This window comes from Wasmannia auropunctata, unplaced genomic scaffold (assembly GCF_000956235.1).
Source record: "Wasmannia auropunctata unplaced genomic scaffold, wasmannia.A_1.0 LD335214.1, whole genome shotgun sequence".
In the NCBI taxonomy this organism is placed as follows: Eukaryota; Metazoa; Arthropoda; class Insecta; order Hymenoptera; family Formicidae; genus Wasmannia; species Wasmannia auropunctata.
In genome coordinates, this window is record NW_012027676.1 from 560,913 (window position 1) to 570,901 (window position 9,989).

The window sequence follows — 9,989 nt, forward strand, 5'->3', positions numbered from 1 at the left end:
AGAAATCGAGCTGTACGATGGAAGTTTATTAACTAGAGCTTAAAAGTGTTTAAAATAAAATTGCGAGAAGTTACAACGTAAGCTCTGACGGAAGAGATATTCCATTCTCTTGACCTTGTAGATCAAATTAAAAGTCTTAAACGATTTCTATCGATGTGGAGGATCGCGAGTTCAACTTTATCGCTTTGAGGGTAAAAAAAGGAAGGAGAAGAAGACGTATTCGGTGCTAAAACCGCTTGACTTCATTTTATGTACATTGTGCCGAGGAGACGATTTTCTTGGCGGCGGCAGCGGGGAGTGAAACAGGAAAGGAAGGGAGAAGGCGTAGGGGATGTAGAAAAAAAAGGTACCGCTGGGGATTTTTTTAGGGTTCCTAAGGACGCCCTTATTTAGAGCCTTAACATCAACGCGGGCTCGGTCATAGGACGCGGGACGATAAAAAGCCGGTATATAGGCGAACGTAAAATTCGTTACGATCGAACTTCGCCTACTTCCGCTACCATCCTAAGGAAGAAAGAGAAGTAATTACTTACGAAAGACGCGGGAAAAGATGTGTGTGCGATTCATTCTTCAATTTCTATCTCACTTTACGGCATACTATCGGCTTCAACTTTAATAGAAAAGAGCTCGTGTTTCATACTATTTTCGGAAAAATTTGCCAACACATTGACGCTACCTCATATAAAAATGCATACAAAAAAATATGTTAAAATGACATTTATAAAACTAAAATATTAAAATTTGCGGCCACAAGTTACATCCAAAATCGAGCGATTCAATCTGATTACAGCAATCGCTTGCTAATTAACAATTTTTTTTTCTATTAAAACATTTAATTTTTTTCGATAAAACTTTTCTCGCGTTGGCAGTTCTGATATACCTACTTAACGAAGAGCCGCAACATCTCGCAAGGTTCTTGTTTTCGGAGAAAACTTCATCCGGCCAGCGCCAGACAATTGACTCGCGGAACCCGGCAACATCGTAAATTCGTCCGAAGAGTAGGTGCGCTCGTTGCGTTCCCCAGTTAATGCGAATACGAGCCTGCGAGACGAGCCCTCTTACTTTCTTTAAAAGCATCGAGCAGAGTTCGAACAGTTAGACGGTCTACAAAACGTATTTACGAGCGGCGCGATAAAGTAGCAAGAAACAAGAAGTAGGAGAAACGTTTCTATCTCAATCTCCACATTTCCCAAACTATCTCAACAAGTCTCCTAATTCTTCATTAACTATATTTAGATGGGACCTTCGAGTATTCAGTATTTCTGACTTAGCGAGAGCAATGTAAATATTTTATGTTATTAATGGAATAAGACATTTAATAAAAAGAGAAATAAAATAAAAATAGTGCCTGAATAGATTTTATAATACAGATGTTAATTTTGTAAGTACTATTAAACGCTTACAAATCCATGAACAAACACAAATATTGAAGTAATTCCGTCGTGCGAAATTAGCAGCGTCGTAAGTTCCGGTTCTGGATGATGAGAACTGATCCGAGGGCTCAGAAAAGTTAAATGGAAGATAGAAAGTCGGGGATCAGGGACAAAGAGATTACTTAGGACTGTCCATGTATTATAGCCGGAACAAAGGATTCGCGAAGGATTTTCCCCGCGCATCCTCTTCAACGTGGAAGGGTGCGGCGGCCCGGAGCGATAACAACTTCTCGCTGAAAGTTTCCCGTTCCGTTCTACGTTTCCCCGACGCGCTTGCGACGGGAGGGATACTCTCTGCGTGTCGTTCTCCATGCAAGTGACCCACTGCCGTTCCCGGAAAGACGGGCCGAACAAAGAGATCCTCCTCCGTCAGGGTGCTCCTTCTAGCGTGAAAATAATCAATGGCGTCTCCGAGACTTCGTTTCCAGAAGTCTTGCGATGATAATAGCTTTCTTTCCTTCGTGCCGGCCGTTATCGATCCGACGATCATCCGTGGTTCGCTACTAACCGAAATTCTATGTGGCCTCCCCGTTCCTAGCCGTGGCGCTCGATCGCTGAGCCACGATGCTCGGCTCGTGGGCTGGGAACCGCAACTGGATTCACCCTCCCAATGCCGGAAATTCCCTGATTCGACAACGTACGGTTATTTCCGATACGTTCGTCTGGGCGTTTCGATGTGTGGCGTCCAGGCGAACGCTATCGGAGTAATACCGATAATACGACTTTTCTTCGAAACTTCCTAGTCTCTACCGAGAGACCTTTCCCTCTTTTCTTCCCTGCTCCTCCCCATCCTCCCCATCCTCCCCAGGGAGAATTCGGTGTCCTCGTCGAATGCAAGTGACCCACTGGCATTCGGGGAAGGAAGATCCGAACAAAGAGACCTTCCCTCCTCTTTCCGAGGCTCGTGCTCCGTCTCGCGTGAAAATAATCGATGGCGCTGTCCGTACACACCGGATCTCCTTGCTTTTCCTTTCTCCGGCTGACTCCCGTTTTCCCCTTTGAAGTGTAAGGGAAGGTCGCCATCACGGGGAAAACAGAAGGGGAACCGGACAGATATCGGGCCGAACAACGCCCGACGGAACTTCCTGAGTGAAATTGCGGTCCCTAATATTATTGACAATTGATGCGACACACGCCTCGTGGCGCTCCTAGAATTTTATCGGGACCATATACTCGCGAGAGAAATTGCCTTTCCTCTCGGATAGTCATCGTTTGATCGTGGGGATATTCAGGGTGTCCAAATATCGCAGAATACCAAGCATACGACAATACATTCGTCGCAGGAGAGAAATGGCGTTGTCAATTCTAAAACGCTAACGCGAAATTATGGTTTGTCAATTCTGATGCGAAGTCAACGCTCTCCAGCTAAATTTCCTTGCGTTTTCTACGCTCAAAATAGAATGTTACGTGTTTTTAAAATGAAAAGTAATAAATAAATATAGAATGTAAGTAGTTAAAAAAATACCAAATGTTGAATAGTTATCGTGAAAAATTATCATTGCAAAATTAAAGAAGTAAACACATGTATCTTGCCATTTGTAGATACAATACCGTACATTATCAAAATAATTTTACATAGATTTTGACGAAGTGACGCAGAACAAAGGGAAAAAATATGTCAAACGCAGCTGAAGCTCCACAAGATTTTTCTCGGTAATCTCCTTCTCTATCTTTCTTCAGTTAAACCGCTTACTTCCTGCTTGGGTGCGGTAGGCCGATTAGGTATAATTGCGATCGAAGGAAAAAAGAAAGACTCGCGATGGAAATTGGACGTACAATTTTTATAATTACGCGCGATGACAATGGGCGGTGTTGAATAATTCGTAAAAATCAAGGGAGGGAAGAGGTGGTGCAGTGCGGATGAAACGAGGGAACGCAACATTTTTTTTTTTAACATTCCGTCTTGTTGCCGTCCAACATCGTTATCAGATTTGTGATGAAGCCACGTCACGTATTCACCCCTAACGCGTTAATTATTTACCACCAAGGGGTGAATTCGTTCGTTGATGGCGGCGGTACAGTTATAATGCTGGCTGATACATCGCGTGTTCGCCAGGATCCGTTTTAGCTACGAGATACCTACAATTTCGATCGAAATATTAAAGCGAGCATTTCTCGATTTTCGATAACTCACGAGCGAGCAGAATGTCAAATAGCCAAATATTTGCGTGAGACTCGTTAAATAAACTAATAACTTTTTTGTGAAATAAATACGGAAGATTTTCATATTTGCGTTTTCAAAATGTGGTAACATTTACAACAGTTGACGAAATAATTTGTAAAAATGTAAATAATATAAAAGCAGAAATCAAAGTTTTATTTTTTTCCCCCCCTCTCGATAATGTAGCTCGATTAGATTTCGATTTAGTCTTGTCGACGAGACGGTTCTGTTATGATACTATTGTCGATTAAAGTCAAAAAGGGAGATAGCAGCTTTCAGCCGACCTTTTGTTCGGAGCCGATAAGAATGGCGCGCCGTACACACGCACGTACTCGTTGCCCGTGCGTGAAAGGTTTTCGTGCATATCGCAGGAGAATCAATAAGCGCGCTCGCGAGTTGCCTGTACCTTGTCGAAAAAAAGCCCTTCGCGATTCGCAGAAGATAACTCTGCCGATAGGCAGGGAGGGATTCGCTTCCCCTCGCGGATTATAGGCGGAATTAAAATGGGAGACGGCGACCAGATGAAAAGCCCCTTCTTTTTCACGTGCGTTGACTCTCGCTTGGTTTATCCGCGAGCTGACGGTGCTCGGAGATCGGCGATGAAAGAGAAAGAGTCAAATCCCTAGTCACGCGCATTTCGTCGCTTCCGCATGGCCTACCTGCAATCGATAGTCATCTAAAATGTATCAACGCGGCGAGATGTATGATTTCGAGATACAATCGAGTCAGTTCGATGCCGCTATGAGATTGTGCACGCCGATTGTGATTCGTGACTTATAAATCGCATTTAAATTTCTCAGTTTCTGCATAATTTAGACACAGAGATGCATAAATTTTACGATAAATTATGCGGGACATTAAAAAATAATTATTCACAGAGTTATTAAACTTAAATAATGTGAAATAATGTAAAAAATAATTTAAACTTTTATATAAAATTAATATCAGCATACATATAAACTTACTTTCGAGCTTTTTTAATTATTCAAGCTTTAGAATTTGCAAGCTGATTAATAAAAGTACAAAACGCTTGAATGAATCTTTTTATGCGAGCATAAGCTTTGAAGAAACACTCATTGACGAGGTAGAGAATAATCAAAATTTTCAAGTAACATGGATGCTATTATTTTGAATTTAATATCTGCAGAGGACCGCCTGCTTGGCGATTTACTGATCTGCAAAAGCGAGGGAGAGGACGATCTCGTGTTGCGCTTGAGAACAAAAACGGGCTGGCTCAAAGCGTTCCTGCCCGTCTCGCGTTTTAATTGTAAAATTCAAATTAATCTGGGCTGAAGAGGAACGCTTCTTCTTCACGAGACGGACAAAATGAAAAACCACGAAACGTAAGCGCATATTCAAGAAGATTTGCACTTCACATCTGTAATACATAAGGCAATTCTCAAATTTATGACAAGAAAAAAAAAGAAAGAAGAGTATCTTTACGAAGAAGAAGCTCGACTCTACCTTCGCGTGCAAGAATATTTCTCACCGATTGGCGAGAAGAGCAGCAGCTCTAAGTTATCGCTAATAAATTAGTACAGAAGCGCGTACTCGTATATTGGCGGAGGACGTGCGCTATAAATCCTGTCGTTCTATCTCCGATTACCCGATTACATACCGCGATTGATATACACGCTCGCGCGGAGGAGCGAGAGATTAAAGCTAGGCCTACCTCCTCCCCCTCTCCTTCTCTCTTCCCGCCAAGGGCGACTTCTCTCCTGCGGGGGACGTGCACTAAAACAACGATCAACGTAAATTCATACGACGGATTCTCGCCCAAGGCGAACCACCCCAACCGTGACTATCCATAAAAATCTCTGTCCCTTCCACTAAAGGAGATTGCAACGACGTTCAGCGGTACCAGACACGACTATATATCACGCCGTCCCACTATACCCGTTTCGCTTCACTATACGTGCTCTCGGCACGCACGCACGCACGCACACACACGCACAGGCCGTCTCAAAACGAATCGGCGACGCCTATACAACGCCAGCATCGAAATTACTGCAGTTACGTGAAACGATTTGTACCCTTCAACTCAACGGAGAGAAAACACGATTTCCGAACACAGCTACATTTAGCTGATCGAATTCGGTATAAAATCCAGCGGTAAGCTGGATCACCGATTAGACTCTCTGCAAGAGCGCCACACGTCTTTTCAATCATTTTCACAAGTTAATGATTTAATACACAAAGTTCTCTAAGTTTGATGTGCTGTGTTTCTATTAATATATGTCGTTTTTGATGAATCCTGTCTCATATAAATATACTTAGCAATTTCATTGAATAAGTTGCAAAGAAATTCTGTAAAGCTAATTTCGCTCAAGAGTGAATCTGCGCGCTCTTTTGGCGCACCCTGTACAACCGCGCCGTAGAGGATCTGTACCGTAATGTAGAAGAGAGATATGGCTCCTCCAGTCTATATAAATCAGCCATGCGTCGCCGAAGAGGTTGAGAGAGGCTGGGTCCTTGCCATGTACACCGTACACGTCTGGTCCGACAGCGCTAAAGGTCGAATCTACAGAACGCTAAGGAGAGACACGGGGTTGTTCCATCCCCGCCGCATGTCTCACGGAAGGGTGGCTTCTCCGGAGGGAGGGAGGAAGGAAGGGAGAGAGGGAGGGAGGGGGAGAGGACGAGTAGGCGCCCCCTCTTGAAATTTATCTCGTTGCGTCGTTGGCGTAGTTATGCGAACGCTCCTCGCGGCAGGAGGCGCTTGTCATCGACCGTTTCCATCGTCGTCGGGTACTTTGTTTTAGCATCCCATTCCTTTGTTCCATCTTAAGAAGATTTGGAGCTTCATCATCGTTTTGATGGATATGACAGCAACGCCGCGGCTTCCCTTTGTTCATTAAAGCCGATACAGGCAACGACGACTTTTCGACGAGAGAGTGCTTCTAATTGTACAAATATTGTTCGCGAAATAGCGATCGGATGTCATTGAGTCGCTGATCGTGCGAAGGTAATACTACGTCATTAGTTTGGATGTAGCGAGAGTAGGAATCAGCAAATTCGACTCTGCGCGCGTGCTCCGCGATTAACGAAGTTCGCTACTGTTGCGATTTCAACTCTGATGTAGTTATACGTTAAATGGCTTAGCTATGCAAGATTGTTCTTGCGTTAACAAGATTGCAAACTACGGGCAAACTCACGCGAACGTAACAGAATCTCTGTTTCTGACTGTTGGCTGGCAATTGGTCTGCATTCTTTCTTCCTCGTTCTACGTCTATTTAACGATTTATTACTGTACAAAGCGGTGCAAAAAGTTTAACGATATATATGAAAAAATTCTACAAAGCAAAATATAAAACAAAAAGATTAATTTACGAAACAATATAAATAACTTGCGACAGAAAAAAGTATAAAAAAATACGCTTCCCGTTAAGTCGACAAACTCTAAGAGAGAACAATAAATATTCTGAATTTTATTACAAATTCACAAGTCGTGAGCGTAATTTCAATTAACTTCATTCTGGAAAAAAAAATCCAAGCGCCGTTCTCGCCGTGACGTGATACGTGTTCGTCCGAAAACTACCGCGAGAAAAGACGAGTATCATCTTCCAGGTTCTCCAAACTCCTCTTCGTAAGCCTAATGTGCCAGCCGGCTGCGAGGGAAAATGGAAGGCACAACTTAAGTGTCTCTCGGAGTGAATCCAGGCAGGACCGGCTTAAGACTGTGCTCGAAACGGAGCACCTGAACCCAGGGACCTGTGCATTGGAACCCGACAAGCTCTTCGTTTACCTAAATTACTCATACGGTTAAAACTACCAAAAACGCGTCGGATGGTAGAAACGACATTTACTCATGTCACAAATACACATTTTTGAACGCTCTCTTTTTATTTGCCATTATTTCATCCTGCGACTTTCCGACCACGCGAGCATTCGTGCCGGCCCTGAAGCAGGAACGTCCTCTCGGGTAAAGGGCTTTCGAGGAAATTGTGGTCCGGGCCTCGCGCGGTAAACGCAGACTGCGAAGCAATCGTCCTAATTGCCGGCCGGCTACTCGAATGCGAAGTTAATCATTTCGGACGGACGCGCTGCTAGCGATTCGCCGAGTTACCACTACGGAGCGAACCGATTTAGATAATACGCCTGGATTACTTCTGCTTTTCCGCAAAGATGCCGCGATATGGTAATTTACTAAAAATAGATTTTGTATTACCATACTTGGATTAATAAAATTAAATTCCTAATTGCTCATCGGATTTATGTTACGAATTTACGGTAATTCTCTGTCAACAATTATTTTTGTTTTCTTGTGTATAACTGAAATATCTGTCGATTAGTGTTGATAGAAAAATTTTATCCTTTCCATTCAAATATACATGAATATTTTACGTCTTTGATTCACTAAAAAAATGTCATACTTATTCTAATAATTATACCTATATATATATATAGGTATATATAAACCAAATATTAAGATTACCCTCACGTGACAAGAATAAGGAATGCTTTTGCGAGATGAAACGGTCGTTACCAAGTCCGATCGTTAACAAGTCTAAGTGCAGGCGTAAATGTATACGCGGAATATCTCCTCTGTCGTTCCCGTAATTTCATGCGCTTGATGTTAGAGCTAATTGCAGCGACATTTCGCGCGCCGCGCGTCGCGCGAAATTAGGAGGAAAATTATAAATAACGGCATGGTCCGCGCCATCGCGTGCATCCCGATAATGTAAAGAAGGCGTGGAAACGCGAATCCGACCCTCTCGACTATAGGGGGGACACCCCACGAGACTGCCTAATTACTCGTTTAAGATAAGATTTTCATCAAACCTTTAGCGGGCGGTGTGATTAACGGCGCCCTTAAAGAGCCGAACGACACGGGGACGAAATCACTTCCACGATTTAGGGGTGGCACGCTTAATTCGCTCGCTACGCCGTCCGAATACCGTCGTCGAAACAAGTGCCGATAAAATTCCGCCATGGAGGAGGAACACGACCGGATACGTACATAAATCACGTGAAAAATTTACACGTATTTCACAATAATATTACGAGCGCGTATCTCAATGTGATTGCACGTGAATAATAAATATTGATAAATGGAAATAAGAAATCTCTCCCGGTGAGTAAAATGATCAACAATGTTTTTTTCCGAGTTCTTGGTCCCCCCCTTTTCGATTTACACTCTCGGCGTGCGGCAGTAAATTTAAATTGTAGCGTGTCATTTATAATTTAGGACGAACAAATTGCCGCTTCGCGCCACCTTTCCAATGTAAACGCGTTACTGCCCGCGGCGTGTTTATTTCCGGTGGGATTTGCTCGCTCGCTCGCTCGCGCGCGAGCATGGCACCCGCGAAACCCTCGTCTGTCAAAAATTCTTATCGCGTGAATAAGTAAGAACGACACGTCGGCCGGGCACAGAGCGCGCGCAGGGAGATCCTCCGAGTAACTTCGTGCTTCCATTAAGCAGCGCGCGTGAGGAGTTATACCAGACTTTTTCGCACTTTCGTTGTCAAAATGGCACGATGGAATGCGTTCGCTATTTCGTGTCTGAATTCACAGGAACGTAAGTTTTAGATAAAAATTATGTCGCAGTCATTAAGCCTGTTGTATTCGAAATCCCAAATTAGCTAAAAAAATGTATACGATATGTACCTTAATTCTGTGACCCGCTGATGACAAATGCTATTAACGTAAATAACGAAAAATATTTATAAAGTCTTCTAAGTCGGTTTTTTTTAAAATAGTGACTCAAAAAGTATCTCGACATGTGTATGTACCTAGGTAATAAAAAATTATCTAATAGAAATCATTGATTAGAATATTAGAAGACATATATGTAAACATATTATCAATTTCTACGTTCTACATTTTCCTTATTTTAAATACTTATTTGCTGTTAAAATTGTTATAAAATTTAAGCTAACTAACTAATAATAAATTGGAATTTAATTTAACGCTACAGTTCAAGTGTACAATAATCACGAAATTTCTTTTTTTTTTTAGAAAAGAGGGGAAACGATGGGAAACCAAAAGCAGGTTCTCTTTGTCCGATTCGATGAAAGAAGTCGGAAGAAGGAACCATTTTGTCGTCCACTTGAAACGGAATTCTCTAGGAGGGTTGCGCCCCTTCGGAAACGAAACGGGCGAATGTGGGCTAACGAGATTCACGTTCAGGTGCCCAAACACAGTTGGCAATTTCCTCGAGTGATCGGTTCCTGATTACGGGGCGTTTTCCACCCCCCACGGTGAAAGTAACGTGTCGTGCTTGCGCCCACTTCATCCCTTCCACGAGATGCATTGCGGGAGGCTCGCTGGTCCCCGGCAGTTTTGTTCAACGAATCTGCGCCAGTTTCGATACTCTCTCTCGCGATTTTCGCGCGAGATTTCATCGAAACGCTTTCGTCATCCTCTCTCTCTCTCTCTCTCCTCTCTCTTATACA

At 43.1% G+C, this 9,989-nt stretch overlaps 1 protein-coding gene across 1 annotated transcript in view; it reads right to left on the reverse strand.

Moving 5' to 3' along the window:
• LOC105457498 (headcase protein) overlaps positions 1-9,989 on the reverse strand; it is a 137,405-nt gene that overhangs the window by 5,538 nt on the left and 121,878 nt on the right. The gene's annotated exons all lie outside the window — the stretch shown is intronic.